The sequence below is a fragment of the Haemaphysalis longicornis genome, unplaced genomic scaffold, assembly GCF_048455015.1.
Source record: "Haemaphysalis longicornis isolate Haplotype H1 unplaced genomic scaffold, Haemaphysalis longicornis Haplotype H1 scaffold_5, whole genome shotgun sequence".
Lineage (NCBI taxonomy): Eukaryota > Metazoa > Arthropoda > Arachnida > Ixodida > Ixodidae > Haemaphysalis > Haemaphysalis longicornis.
The window spans coordinates 188,550,251-188,566,365 of NW_027526385.1; the positions used below are offsets into that span (position 1 = coordinate 188,550,251).

Here is a 16,115-nt window from a genome sequence, read left to right on the forward strand (position 1 = left end):
ACTGTCCTCGGGTTCGTGGGGGTGTATTATTACACGCTCCGCGTAATGAATACCGGCATTATGTTGAGTGCTATTTTCCCGACTTTTTTTTTTTTTTTTTGAATGCTCACGAAAATGTCAAAATAAATGCATCCCTGCGCACGTCTCGCCTAGCAATATTGTCTGTAGAACTGGTCGTTTACACGAGGCCCACAGCCACCATTCACGTCTTTGTCTCCCATTTCTGTCGCGTTGCCGGCTTTTTCTTAAATTCACCAGAATAAGGTGCCACGGTAGCCAGAAATTTAACTCTGAGGTTGTACGTTTCTTCGTTGGTAAATTGGTCAAGTGGCCGTCAAGTCGGAATTGGTTACCTTATACCATGAACGCCGTGTATTTTTTTGCACGGTAATAAACTGGAAGCCAGAAACGGTTAATTCGTATCAGAAGCCAACTTTCACCGCGATGTCACCGCTGATATTCACATCGGTATAGCCCGCACAATTGTATTGCCATGGAGTGTGAGGTAGCACGTGTGTTCACATGGAAGTGGCCAATGAAGCTATAAATGAATATTAATGCATCCGCCACGACATCAGGGTAAGCCACAGGTTGGCGTCCTGGTCGCAGCGGTAGCAACGCGCATTGGACAAACGACGGTCTACGTATCATAGAGCGCTCCACATGGTCGAGGTATTACGCGAGAGCGGAAAATCATTTCTCCAACCATTTTGCTGCGCCAAAATTCCCTAAATTAGAATTCGTACCAAGAAGCACATTTCGAAAGAACGCGCGCCAGAGCGACCGGCTTCTGTTTCTCCCTTCTGACGCTTGATGGCGCCACCATACCAACAGGTCCAGCCTGCGTGAGTTATTTTTTACTGTGCCTGCAAAACAACGCTCTGCTCGTGTTGCACTGGTCAATTGGTGATCGTAATGGATTAAAAATTGTGCCACAGAAGGACATTTATGCCTAGTATTTCAGATAGCTGTCATATATGGCATGCGCCCCAGCTTTTCGCGCATACGAAGGCTACTAAACGTGTGGTGTTACATGCGCCTAAAATGACAACTGCTTTCGAGGCATTTTAGTAAATGCGGAGGTGCTCGTGTTGTGACAAAAAGGAACTATGAAGGAGAAATGAGTTACTTCAGCATATTGCAAAAAAAAAATTGAAATAAAAAGAGGGGGCACCCGGGTTTGAACCGGGGACCTCTCGATCTGCAGTCGAATGCTCTACCACTGAGCTATACCCCCCGCGCAGGAAGTCGGCGCTTCGGTGTCGTTTTCTACGAATGGCGATTTAACTGTCGAAACCGTGGTGTTGCTGAGAGCGGGTTATCGGTCGCGGTTTGTGGTACTCTACTTTGTAGACTAGTATGTTCGCGCCGTAGGCGCCTGTGTTCATTGGTACGTGAAAAATTGCGACGTACAATGAACCGGCCTAAGTAGCGTTCTGCTTCGCAAACACAACACGGATCTACGACAGAAATAATACTTTAATGGCATATGCTCGTCCTTGTGGCACTTCCGCGAGGTCTCCGTGTACCGCTAAAGCGAGTATTACGCATACATTAAGATTTACAACCCCCTGTTTGCGATTACGGAATATATTTCCACTGTCAAATCTTCAAAACGCAACCTTCTTACTTCATGTTGCAGTCCCACTCACAGCTAGGCGAGTCTCTAAGTTTCGTTTGTAGGACATCAAGTGTGAGCGCATCACCGGTCGACCCCTACACAAACTCACTCCGTTCTGGCGTTCATCAACCTCGCTGCCGCAACCAGATGCCGCAACCGTATCTTTATACACCGTGTAAAGATGCGCGGAACCATGGTGTTTAAAAAAAACACAAAGATTCACGACGCTAAGATCAATCAACTTAGTGGTGATTGTAGTTTTTCTCGTCACAAAGAGACCACACGAAAACGAGTACGTATTATAGGGCCAGTAGGAAAGGATGCTTTACCTGGGGTGTTTGCAGGTAACCAGTGAATGTGGGTGGCACGTTCAACACAGCTAATATAGTACGTCAGTAGTAGATTAGGATATGGAAAGAGGGGACGAGGGAAAGAGGAGGAGATGAGCCTAGCAATATGGGGAGGAGGAGAGCTTGAGGAGAAGAGGGGAGGGCATGGAGAGTGAGGGGCAAAACAGAGAGACGGTGGATATGAGGGGGAAGAAAAGAAGGGTTTGCGGCGGGGAGGGGGGGTTAAGGATGAGACATAATACCTAGAAAGAGTGTGGGAAATTGGGAGAGAGAGATGGAAGTAAAGTTGAGGAGGCGTAGGAAGAGAACGGAGGAGGGCGTTACGTGCAGGAGTTTTGCGCGCGTTTTACTCCTTTCGGAAAACCCCGTGGCTCGACTGAACCGCAGGGGGCCAAGCTACTGCTTGCACCATTTAGTAGCATTATTAGTGGCGCGTATTTTTACCTGCCAGTCCATCTGTCGCGTTTGCTCTTTCGTCTTACTGACTACGCAGCGGAGGCTGTGGACTAAAGCTTTAATTGGTGGCTGCTTTTTTTGTTCGTCGTAACCGCCAAGACTAAGCCTTTACAAGCCTTTACTAGTCTGGCCTTTACTAGCCTTTACTAAGCATTTACTAGTCTAGCCCTAACGGAGTTTCTGCATAACATTAAAATGTGGTACATGCACTGTGAAAATACTTTCCTCTCTTTTTGTTGTTATTATTATTATTATTATTATTATTATTATTATTATTATTATTATTATTATTATTATTATTATTATTATTATTATTATTATTATTATTATTATTATTATTACTTCTCTTAGAGGTTATCTGGGGCTGCATGCTTACTTACGTACCCGCGGGTGATGCATGCCCTGCACGGCAGGTCACGAACCCTTGTCCTTATTCGGCTGATCGCAACTTCCCCAGAGCGACCACACATTGAGTGCCAGTCATTGCCAATCTGGCGGCAGCACCGGCCAGTGGTTTGAAATGCAAATCATCAGCTTATCAAAGAAAACAGCAGCAGCTAAAAAATCCAGGCACATGAGACGCCGCTCTGTGCTGTCACATTCAGATAGAAAGCCTCTAATAATTCTAAAGGTCATCACCTTGTACTGGAAGCACTTGGAAAGCTATGGTTAGCGCAAAGCGGCACTGCGTGGTTTGCTCGTCGCACCTGATACGCCTCCAAGTTGATGCTCTACGTTTTGGGCGATTTTATTTAGAGTGGCTATCGAGTGCGTTTGCTGCTGCTTGGGAAAGGAAGCTGGCCGATTGCCGCGATATCGCTTGTGTTTTGAGCAAGTTTTTAGACTATCTGATGGGCGTAAAGCATATTTAGTTTGGTTACTTTGTGGCTGCCTAATCTGAACACCGGGCGCACTTGTTGAGAGTGTTCTGTTTTGTGATTTCGAGAAAAGTTGATTGATTGATTGTGGGGTTTAACGCGCCGACGCAACGCAGGCGATGAGGCGCGCCGTAGTGGAGGGCTCCGGATTAATTTTGACCACCTGGGGATCTTTATCGTGCGCCGAAATCTCGTAAACACGGGCGTTTTTGCTTTTCGCCTCCATCAGAAAAGCTGCCGCCGTGGCCGGGAATCGAACCCGCGACCGTGTGCTAATTTCGAGAAACGTTGAAAAATGTGTTGCAGGCTTCGTTTACGCATCAGCGTTGCAGGGTCTCGTCAACTACTATTTTTTTGTACTTATACCAAGCTCACAGCTTCTTTTTTCTAGTTACTTGATTTTCTGGACGAAAAGCGTTGCACTGCAGTGGCGTACGCAAAATTTAATTTCTTAAAAATTCCTGGGGGCTTCGGGGGGCTTTAATTTTGGGGGGCTTCCCGAAAGAGGGAAAAGGTATGTATGCTAGGGGAAAAAAGTAAAAACAAAACATACATAAGTAAAAACTAGGAATCCTTTGAAATTAAAAGCAAAATCTTCGGGACGGTGCCGTACGATACATTGTTTTGTTCGTTAGTTGTTTTGTTCAACAAATTGTTCTGTTAATTTTTTTCTCCGGTAAAATTGCAAAATGGCTGATCGTCGTGTTTAGGGCATACACCTAACCTGAACATTGTGGTTGCGTGGCTCATGACACAAACAAAAAAAAAATTAGTATTCGATAATGGGCAAACACACTTGTTTTACCCGTTTCTCTTACCCCCCCCCCCTCCCCCTCGTATTTTACGTCCGGGATCAGAAATTTCATGGAGGTGAGGAAAGGCCGCCCCCCCCCCCCCTCCGCGCGCGCACACGCGAACACGCGCACACACACACACACACACACACACACACACACACACACACACACACACACACACACACACACACACACACACACACACACACAGGCGCGCGCGCGCGCGCGCGCACGCACGCACGCACACACACACACACACACACACACACACACACACACACACACACACACACACACACACACACACACACGCACACGCACGCACGCACGCAGCACGCACACGCACACACACGCGAAATTTCTGATCCCGGTCGTGCGCGTGCGATCAACTTGCTTTCGACTTGCTTCACTGCGCTAGTTCATTTGCGGTGTTTCTCCCCCCGCCACTTTACTCGTACCGTTCAGTACATACGAAGAGGACACCTTCTCTTGTCGCGCGTCGTATTGTAATTAAATGTCCAATATGTTTCCTGTCTTCGCAAACATCCGTTCCGCTACTGTGATTATGTCGTTGTTTTACGACTCGGACTTCCTGAAATGTTGCCTTGATAGCGATAGCCGGCGATTGTACAAAAATACGTCACCAAAAGAATGCAATCTTTTGCCTTTTTTAGATGCTGGACGTTCTTTTTTTCTCCTCTGTCAGGCCTACTCGCGTCGACTTCGCCCTGCGCACAACAGAACACGAAAACAACCGCGAAGTCCAAACGGCCATTTTGTCTTCCTTGTCCGGGCAGTCGGCTCCCTACGTTGCTGCGGTCGAATTCGTCGTTTCATTGTGAGGCTTGAACGTCTTCAAAATGCAATCCTGTAATGTAAAAGAGCGTGTTCAAGTGAAAAGGCGCGAAAAGTTCTTAAAGCGCATTTTTAAAAATTTATTTTAGTCCAAGTTCTGAAAAAGTTTTCTCGAGTTCTGAGCCAAGCTAGCAGTCCATTAGACGAGGTCTACTGTGGGAATGAAGACACGTATCAAAGTTTTGGTAAAAATTATTCTGAAATGTTTGCAACCGCCAGCAAGCCCCTTACGAAATCAGCGAAAGATGCTGAATAAGGCCCGTTTCTGCAATATGAGGGCCTCCGCTGCTCATTTACGTCTGTTTATACCGCAGATTACGTTGGTTCTGTACTCTGCTTATTAACCGATCTGGATGTGACGTCATTAGTGATGACATCAGCGGACCTTGAGTTGGGGGGGGGGGTGATGTTGTTGTATGCGTTGTTTATTGGCGCAAGGGCAACTTGGTCAAAGAGCGCCAAATGACAGGGTTTTGTATATTTCTTTAGGTGCACACTTCTTTAGGTAAAATTGTTAAAAATGGTGTAGGGGACCATTATTTTAAAAAAACAACCTATTGGTGTAAAGTGCCATACTGCTGAGAACTAGAAGTGGTGAGGGGAACTGCAGTTCAACTTGGAGATTTCGGCGCACGCTAAAAATCCCCAGGGGGCCAAAATTAATTCGGAGGCCTCCACTACGACGCGCCTCATCGCCTGCATTGCGTCGGCGCGTAAAATCTCATAATCAATCAATCAGTTCAACTTTCAGTGAATACCAAGAGAGCCTGCATCCGAGGAAATCGATGGAGCAATTATGGGCGATATTTGAATTGTTAGTAAAAATCCGACGCTGAATAAATACTCCAAATAAATAAAAATAAATAAATAAAAATATATAAAAAAGTTATGTAAGCGGGTGGGCGGGCGGCTGTCCGTGCTTGTCTACTGGCGAGGAAACTCACCTGGAATATCCCGGCGAGCTCACGGGTGATGGCACGGGCGTCTTCAGGCTGCGGGGAAGGTGAGCCAAATTTTATGGTCCGGCTTAGATTGAGCGAGCGCTTTTAGTCGGAAGAAGCACAACACATCGCGGGGCTGCATACACATCCGCTTTGTCAAAGTTGACAAACGACCGTTCTATCGTTTGTGCATGTCAATGTGATGTGACGTGGGCTGTACCCATGTCACATTATCTATTCAGACACAGCCGTGTGCAGTGGAAGACCAAAACAAATTTGCGGGTCATTCGCTTCTTACACTCGTGCGCAGGTCTGTCACGGTCGCGGTAAAAGGACTCGATTCGCTGGTACGCTCCATCAAAAACTATGCAGCTCGCGCGCGCACTGATTTTTCGCGAAGAATAATTTCGTACATCCAATTAGCGTTTTGGCCATGGAAGGGCCTGAGCCGTGCCGAACGCATTTTGTAATTTTGGCGCAAGGTAAGGGTTGAAACTTGCGATAGCAGATTAAAAAGCGTAAACTCAATTTTAAAAGCTGGGGAGAAAGAGAAAGCGTTTATGGAATTTTAGGTACAGGAGCAGATCATAATTCATGTAAGCAAGCCACGGGTCGGACGCGACGTTCTAACCCGGATTACCAAGAATGTTTGATCCTCCAGACCAGAAGAGGGAAGTAGGGACGGGTGGTAGCTCGGGCTTAATTTTCCTCGCAGTATACAATGATATGTCTGAGTGTGCCAAATATATTACAGAATTTACATTAAGCGGAATACGGTGGGGGCAAGAATAAATGCATTCTCACAGCGTGTGCAGCGGTACCTTTTTGAATTTGTCGAATTTCTTTGATTTTGCTAGCTGATATGTGAGGGCTCGGGAATGTTTGTATAGCAGTCCTGTAATGTCCAGTAGCAGTCCTGTAATTGTATAGCAATCCTGTAAAGTTCTTGCTACAGGTAAAGAGAGATGGAGGGCCGGCCGAAACCTCGGAGGCTCGATGGGCCAGGTCGCGAGCCTGCGATGAACGAAATTGTTACTCGTCAATGAGTAGTAGGCAGGTGTTCGCACGCTGTTGTCTTGCTGTGTGAGCCCACAGTTTTGGAGCTCTAGGACCGTCGTGGGGGCCACCCATGACCACCAGGACTTTCAGAAAGCTGCTATGTAATCTGTCCTCATGGTTTTGGCACAGCATTTGGTGATGCCCAGGTTGGTGGGCAGTTCTGTTTCCCAAGAGCCATTATGGTCTGGTTGTTGTCGTAGCAAGCCGCATCAGTATAGGCCACGTCGAAACGGCTTCCGTAGATTCGTTCGGGGGCTTGACGTGGGGCTTCCCGTCGACCTTGATGTAGGCCTGGTGCCTGTTTTTTTAGGAGGGGGTGATTGAAATCTGCTGGCGCGAGACAACAGGAATCTGGGAGAGTATGTTCAGTACGCAGTCACTTGGTGTGGCGAAGTACCGTGCGTCGAGCTTGCTATCGGGCTAGTCGAAGCCGTTGACTACAGATGTGACCTTCAATTAGTTCTTCAAAAGTACTATGAAGCGCCTTGAGAAGCAGCTTTGTGGTGGCCGTTATAAGCAGGCGAAGAGCCTGCTTGAGGCCTCGCGCATGAAGCGGTTGGTTTTGTGTCCTGTCTGATACCATGTATGGTGTACCGTACGTGAATCCACTCCTCAGTGTCCCATTGTAGGAATCGTAACCGACCGGCTTCAGCTCTTTTGCTCTTCATATGGGCACTTGGCCCCTGCGCGCACTGGTGGATTGGCCCAGAGTAGATGGCACCCGCGCACTGTTTTAACTGGGCATGCCGCTTGCGTTTTTGCTGGCTGGCTCGCTTGCATGCCGGAAGAACTTGAGTGGGCACCCATTCTGGATGTACTAGCGCAGTTTAAGAAGTTTTAAGCCACTTCAACCGATTGGAGGCTGTAGCTTTTAAATTGTGTACTGTACAGTGCGGTTTGTGTTGTTGCCAAGCAGGCAATAAAAAAAAGCATCGTAGGCTCCAAATATAGAGCAGTGGGTTTTGAAAGGAACGCCCTGGGTTAGAGGCCCAGCAATGCCTATATAAACTTCTTCCAGACACCCGTGAGCTCTTTTTTTTGTACAACGTACTTTTACGTAAATTCTGCGCATTATTTTCGTTAATAAGGGCGGTTCGGTATCTTTTAAGTCGGGTAAGAGGTGGCGCGCCATATCAACACGTTGAATTAACGTTCTGCATTGCATCGGAAGCGGCGTGGTTGTATTTATCTCGGAACGAAATACGGCGCTGCCGTTGGAAGCTCACAGCCACCGTACCAACTCCCTTTTAAGTGCGAATGCACTTCTTAAGCGACCCTGAACCTGCGTCCACCGGCGATGTCCGCATAGCATACCCACGTGGGGGATTGGCCAGGAATCTCCTCGTCTTCCTTGGCAACGGGGGGAGATGGGCGCGCGCTGCCTGGCCGCTGACATGGCACATACCCACGTGGGGGATTGGCCAGGAATCGGGCGTGAGAAGGGCTAATGCACCTGCTTAAAGGAGTACTGACACGAAATTTCAAAGCTGAGATCCGCTCTAGCAATCAAGTACAACGACAACACAAATAGGTGTCTGTGAATAAATGCATCTTTCTTTCTTTGTAGTTGTGTGTGTGATCTCTCTTTCGCGAACATTACCGAACCGCATTCGCACTTTCACATTCTTCCCCTCGGGGAAATGCGGGGAATTTTTGGCTGCGACGTCAACATAACTGCTTGTGGACTCCGCATACCCACTAAGGGGGATAGCCCACTAAAGGGGCCTCCAGAGCGCGCGGCCGATTCACCAATCCTCATTGAAATAATGCTTCGGAAAAGAGAGCACGTAAGCAGGCTTAAACACCCTGAGTCATTTTTTTTTGTCTTATCACCTGGAATTCGCACTCTGTTAACGCTCTCTGTTTAAAAATAAGCGCTCGAAAATGTTTCTTACCATACTCATCTGTATGCACGCCCCGTAACATCCAAGTGATCTTTTCACCTGCACAGAAAGACAATCAGATGTAGTACGCTGCTACGGCTGGGAAGTTTAGTACAGCCGCGCTTATTCGCTTTGGAATAAACGCACCTTTTTCTTCGCGCTTTGCAAGGAACTGCGCAAGTGACATTTTGGTAAAAAGGGAGGGCTGCGTGTCTTTATTAAATAAAACTGACCTTGCTGTGCCTTATTCGAACGCCTGTTGCAACTGAACAAACCTTGCCATAGCCACCGCAACGCTATGACTGAATTCTATTCTATGCTGAGTAATGCCTCTTAACAAATTTTACTGGCGTGTGAGGTGTCGAAGTGTCACGGGTTAGTTTTACTGCGAGAATGAGAAAACGTCTCCTTGAACGCCATTTTTTCTTTTCTTCTTCCTTCTTCTTGAGCTACTCAATCGTGAAAATTTTGGTCTGTCTCTCGATTCGACCGCCAGGCCAAAAGTTAAAATTAATTATTCAGTGTAATGTCTACATAGGCAAAACATTTTCAATTCAATAATTCTAAAAAAAAAACATGATCTACGCTTGTCAACATTGCTCAGCAAAAATATAATATTAGGCGTTTTTGAGGAACAACTGGTGTTTGCAGGGTTCTTTTAATTAATAGTACATGTGTGGTCGATTTCGCCGAGAGTATGTTTAAAAAAAAAAACGCGCTGAAAAAAATGTTTTAACCACGAAATACAAACAATGCTGGCTCCCGAGCCTAGCACTCGTGGCTTGAGCGCTAAGTCACAAAAGTCCCAACAGATGGCGCAGCAGGGCGAACGCGGCAAAATTGAACCTTGCAAACTTCCGATGGGTGTTTCTATAAAAAAATAGACAGGAGGGTAACAGCGTTAGATTTGCGCGAACAAGTCGGGAGAGGCAGTTACGTGGTAGGGGTGCCAGGAGACTATCGTCTTTTGACGACATTGGCAGCGACGCTAGCAGATGCGAGGCCAATTTTTTTTCCTGCTGATTTGGCGAATGAGTACTGCGTATTTGAACGTCGGCTCGCGTGTTTAATTGTCTTTCATTTCTCATTGTTTGCTGTCTTGAGCGCGATCCTGGAAAGACGTGAAGGCAGTGATTTCTTGAATTAAAAGCGACTCGCAGTTTAAATGTTCTTGTGTATTCGTTAATGAATACAAGCTTTAGCTGTTAACCATATCTCAGCATTTGGTCCTCATTTTCCGGACAGCTCGCCTAAGAAAAGAAATGCTAAGTGATAGCGAAACAAAATCCACGCGTGAGTATTGGGAAGAGAAGAAAAAGAAAAACGGATGTGAGACAGCACTACGTTAGGGATGAGGACAGTGTAAAAAGAATTATAGTATGTGTATATGGGCGAGTTCGCTCTTTTTCACAGAATTTTGGTTAAGCGGCGGGCACAACTCGAGGAAGAGACGAAATAAAGACAGGAGCTTTATCGTGTCTTCTTTTTTTTCCCCTTCGAGTTGTGCGTGTGGTTTAATAGCGAAAATTCTGCGATTAAAGGGGATTACTATTGAAGAAAACCATGAACACGCGTTCCACGCGTGCACGCTTCGCGCCCACAGATATACACATACAGACGCACACGCGTGCACACACACACACAAACGCACACAACCACACGCACACAGACGTAACAAAAAAATCACGCCATATCCACGGAATGAATGATGATAAGTGGGGCGAAGCTCGAGAGGGGGAGATCATCGGTAACCGTAACTCTCCAGTGAAAGTTCGCCCATTACATCATTAAGAAAGACGTAAGACTGTGTGCGTACATTGTACAAATCAACTTTTATTTTCGGAGTCAATGCTCCCAGGCCCAGACCTGGTGAAAGACCCCGCGCCATCGAGGACTACCCCGCACCTCTACCACAATTTGTCACGTAGGATGGGACACAACGGTAAAGAAAGAACTTTTATTTAGGGCGAACTTGTGCCCGAACAAGACGAGAGGAAACGAGCAAAGGTCCTCGCGTCTCGTTCGATCTCCGAGAACGACTGCCTGCGTTCGTGGCGTGATCTCTTGCGTGATCTCCCCCTCGCAGTGCACGTGCGCTAGCGCCTCCGTTGGCGAACACAGACAAGCTCGCGCTCCCGGTGCCGAGTTTGCGCTGCCGGTTGCAGCCGGTTCTTGCGCGTGCAACGCGGCCCACTTTGCGACATCTCCGAAAGCATGCGGCGGTCACGTACCACGAGACACAAGGGATGGACAGACCCATGGCTTTAGGAGCTTCTCCCCTAAAACAACGCGACACCACCACGCGTTGCTTCTAAACTATCTGTGCCCATCTAACAACTGGAGTGAACCCTTCAACCCGACTTCGACTTGAGACATTAGAATGTGTTTTCACAGCCGACGGCAACAAATTGGGGAAAAAGCCGGTGTTGGAGGTAGGCGCCAAATTTAAACGCATTTCTTTTCTCGTGAATCCAAAATCCGCTTAAATGGGCCGGAAGAACTCCAAGCATGGCCTATGCGATCAGGACTTCAGTCTGGTTATTTAACAAAGAGATGTTTCCTTGTTTTAGCGTTTTCGGTATGCTTGGGCAAGGTTCAAACATTTCTTAATTACCTAACGTCTGGTTATGTTCGGAATTTTTCAGCCCATTTACATGCATTTTTCAACGAGACAATTCAGTTCGAAGGGCGTGGTTTTCCTCGCAGCATACTCCTCGCCTATTCCATGATGCAAGCAAGCTGTGATAGCATACTGATTCGTAGCGGTGGCTCAGTGCATGGCTAAAGCATTTTACTACTCAGCCGGAGAACGCGGATTCGATCCCGAGCACGACGAGCACGTTTTCTGGTGCAGGCGGAAAACAACAACGCTGGTGCGCTGGTGTTTCGAAATCTGTGCGCGCGTTAAAAAAAAAACTCCTAATGTCTCAATAAATAAATCGATAATAATTCACCGAAAGATTTCCCGAGGCGCCTGGGTCACTAAATAATGAAAAAAAGTTCGGAGCTTCACTTTGTTAGAATTAAAAAAAAAAAAACAAAAGAAGCTGGAGGGCCTATGTACGCTACACAACAACACGGAAACATGTTCCGCAGCTTTATATACCTGCTCCCCCTCACCCATCGTACATTGTCCCCTAACAATGATCTTCGTCAAGCGCGTTTTTATTTATTTATTTATTTATTTATTTATTTATTTATTTGTTTGTTTGTTTGTTTGTTTGTTTGTTTGTTTGTTTGTTTGTTTGTTTGTTTGTTTGTTTGTTTGTTTGTTTGTTTCAAAGACTTACAGTTTCAACGTGGAACTAATGTGGGGAGACTTGAAACTGAAAAATGCCGAGCTTTCTCAAAAAATGACGTCACAGTGAAACAGCAGTAGGTTACGAAAGAAAGCACAGTAGAGCATGAATGGATTTTGCATGCTGGATAACAGTCATCAATGACAGCATAAAAATCATTTGCAGCAATCACGTTACCGAGGCGCACACTCCAGTCATGTATTAATTGTGTTGGCAAAAAACATGTTTATAGACGTTAATGCAGCCCTGACACGATCTAACTTTTTGTTATCCCGTCTAGCAGTGACCTAATGAGGCTCTTTAAATAGATGTTTTAATATGGAGTAGATTTTTACACCTGGTATCGTATAAAGTCATCTTAATTGTCTTTTATGCCGTTTAACTTAGCTGCTCGATTATAGTTTCTTTTATTATTTATTGATTGATTGATTGTGGTGTTTAACGCGCTGACGCAACGCAGGCGGTGAGGCGCGCCGTAGTGGAGGGCTCCGGATTAATGTTGACCACCAGGGGATCTTTAAGGTGCGCCGAAATCTCGTACACACGTGCGTTTTTTTGCTCTTCGCCTCCATCAGAAAAGCGGCCGCCGCGACCGGGAGTCGAACCCGCGAACTTTATTTACTTTTCGCACCACCATCGCAACATTGCTTTTTCTTTGTGCTTTTTCCCCTCTGCTGGTCTTGCACCGTTAAACAGCCAATTATAATCGCTACCCACTTTTTGAAATGTCCGTGGGGGTAATTAAGAGAAAGTTGAGAGGCTGTTGGGGATGGAGGGATCGTGTCCGCCTTAATAAGGAGCAAGTTACGGACACACTCACTCACTCACTCACTTACCGGTCTCAGGTCGGAGCAGATGTGTGTCATCTCACCAAGCGTCAATTTGGCGGTCGCGCACTGGGAGACGCAACTGCGAAACCTTCTTTCTTCCTGTACGGGTGAGGGAAGAAAAAATGAAATGGAAGGATTAGTACAGAGGCGCTCTTTCCTAGTGGTATGCACATTGCGCGTGCTAGCAATTCTTAAAACGGCTGACGAAAATCCACGCAGCTTAGAGACCAATTTCGATAGTTACACTGTTTTTGAAGTTGTTTGAAAAGAATTTTCATTGGTGTTTCGTGGGCGTTGAAGGAAAACGTTTCAGAATAAGCAACTCCTTGGCTTTGAAAGATTTTTGGCAGAACTTAGGTTATCGGAACATTGATTGATTGATTGATTGATTGATTGATTGATTGATTGATTGATTGATTGATTGATTGATTGATTGATTGATTGATTTAACGCGTTCATGCAACGCAGGCGATGAGGCGTGCCGTAGTGGAGGGCTCCGGATTAATTTTTACCACCTCAGGATCTTCAACGTGCGCCGAAATCTCGAACACACGGGCGTTTTTGCTTTTTGCCTCCATAAGAAAAGCGGCCGCCGCGGCCGGGAATCGAGCCCGCGGCCTTGTGCTCAGCAGCGCAACGCCTTAGCCACTGAGGTTAACGGAACAAAAAGACTAGAATCTAAAAACTCGCACATTGCGCTGACAACACGCTTTCTTTTTTCTTTTTTTTTTCTTGCGCTCGTGGGGACGCATTTTGTAGGGGCCAGTGTGAGAGTACTTGCGTCTGGTAGCTTACCCAGCTCATTCTAGCCCCTAACGACGCTTTTTAAACAAAAAAAGAGACCGTGATAATTTTTTTTTTTTCAAATTTCGCGCTACAGAGACTTGATATGGGCAGGGGTGACATAATACGTTCAGCACTTAACACATATGTGTCCGTGTGTAACTACATTCGAGAAATACAATCAGACGGAGTTAGCTATCGTCGAGTCATGTTCATTGGCGGTGACTTCGGCCTGCGTCCGCCAATCGCACGAACAAGATCCTGTGACGTCATAGAGACGTCGCTGGGCAGCGGCTGAGTGTCGTCATGGCTTGATACGTTTTCGTTTTTACTTTGATTATCTCTTCGAAGTTTCGTGTAAAATTCGTACCTTTGTTATTGGCCCGAAGCAGTCTTTTTATTGAACCAAATTCGTAGTCTGTCTTCACGGCCCTTTAACGATGCGATGCCATGCTTACCGTATCGATGCGAAGTATGCGATGCTTACCGCACGGCCACGGTGAATACATCACCTAAAGGAGCGCTGATGTAAGGGAATAGGTTGGCCGATGTGGAATGTTTGCCTCTAATAGTTCGCAAGCATCTGTATAAGAGACGTAGCCGCACTTCGCTGGTCATCATTATAACGCCCACGGAGAGTTGATATTTTAACAGATAAAACTCCAAAAATATTGAACTTTGGTGGCAAAGCTACCAATGCCGCTCTCTCTCTCTCTCTCTCTCTCTCTCTCTGTCTCTCTTGCGCGCGCACGCGGTTTTTGTCTTTCTATCTCTCTTTATAGTCTACTAATAAATATCGATTTATTTAAACTTTAATTAATCTGCACTTGCAGTCAATCAATCGACGTTTAATTAATCAAACAAGCATTCGTGCAATACATCAAATTCCAATCTAACGAAAATTTTTAACTCGTAAAAGTCGCAAATGCTCCGTGCAAAAAAAAAAAAAAAAAACAGAAGGCACGACATTATTCCTTACCATTACGAGCGAGTACACTCCTTTCCGCATTTTGAAGTGGTCGCTGTTCCGAACTGCGTCGTCGCAAACTTGCGTGGTCTGGAGCACTGCGTAAAAACAACAAAAATACACAAATGGTTGCAGGGGAGGGGGGTCAGTCAATTCGCACAGACAAATGCACAAGTTAACAATGGCGGCTTTGACTGCAAGGCGATATGTTGAAGAACGATTTCTATGGCTTGGAAGCCTTTTATTGCAATCAGTAATCCCTCGTTATAACGAAGTCAGTGGGAAGGCTAAAAAATTTGTTATAAGCGGTATTTCGATATAACCGACTACTCAACAAAAGCTATAGTAGTTAAGGTTTAATTTTGCCACAACTGCGAAGAATCAAAACACAAGGTATTCGGTGAATCAAAACTTTATTCAGCTGCAAAAAAGGCAGTGAGATTTCGCTGTTTCATGTTCTTGCAGGGCGCTATAAGAACCCCTTCTCCAATTTGAACAAGAGAGAGAGAGAGACAAAACTTTTATTGCCGCAAGGGCTAATTCTGGGGAGGGGTGGTGACCGAGGCAGGAAGGTCCCCGGTGACTCTGGCAGCCCGGGCGACGATGGCATCTTGCACCGCCGAATCAGAGCTGCCCAACGCCCTCGCCCAGTGCTCACCGTCTCGATATGGGGGGAATGGGTTGTGGGGGCATTGCCAGAGGAGGTGATCCATGGTTTGGACCACCCCACAAGCGGGGCAGTGAGGTGAAGGGTACAGAACAAGAAGCGACTGGCGTCCTAACGCCTCGCAGACTGCAGAGCGAATGATGAGGAAAAGGCAGTGGCCACTTTTATAGGGGGAGAGGGAGGGAGGGAGGAAGGTGGTTGGTGCAAGCGTCACGGAACGCTACGAGAGTTTCGCGCTGGAAAGCGTCGCAAATTCCGTGACTCGAGTCTTTGTGGCGTGTGTGTTTATGCGTGTGTGTGCGTGCGTATATGTGCGTGTGTGTGCGTGCGTATGTGCGTGTGCGTGCGTGGGAGTGCGTGTGTGTGTGTTTGTTTGTTTGTTTGTTTGTTTGTTTGTTTGTTTGTTTGTTTGTTTGTTTGTTTGTTTGTTTGTTTGTTTGTTTGTTTGTTTGTTTGTTTGTTTGTTTTGGAGGTGCATGTGACTAGGTGTGTGGACGCAAACGCGCTGCCGAACCTCCAACCGACGGTTCTCTGTCGTAGGGCAATGTTTGTTTCATCTGTAGACTTTCTTAATACGCTTGAAAGTGAAAGTTGTTGCATTGAACGGCACCCAGTCAAAGCCCCTGGCAGTTTCCCTGTCTCTTCAGTCTCTCCTTCTGAGCCGTCGATGGTTTTTTTCCCGCGATTATTGAGTGCTCATGTCCCTGCAAACTTTGAAGGACTCATCCT

The 16,115-nt window shown here is 46.4% G+C and overlaps 1 protein-coding gene, 1 long non-coding RNA gene and 1 other non-coding gene across 3 annotated transcripts in view; 1 reads left to right on the forward strand and 2 right to left on the reverse strand.

Annotated features, from left to right (window-relative positions):
* LOC144138901 (uncharacterized) overlaps nt 1–16,115 on the forward strand; it is a 917,654-nt gene that overhangs the window by 515,254 nt on the left and 386,285 nt on the right. The window lies entirely within an intron of this gene.
* Trnac-gca (transfer RNA cysteine (anticodon GCA)) lies at nt 1,166–1,237 on the reverse strand. The gene has a single exon. It is a non-coding gene; the product is annotated as a tRNA-Cys (tRNA).
* On the reverse strand, nt 4,882–14,814 carry LOC144138902 (uncharacterized). Its single transcript, XR_013315998.1, has 5 exons — nt 14,732–14,814; nt 12,976–13,068; nt 8,853–8,900; nt 5,902–5,949; nt 4,882–4,970 (listed from the first exon to the last, which is right to left on the reverse strand). It is a non-coding gene; the product is annotated as an uncharacterized LOC144138902 (long non-coding RNA).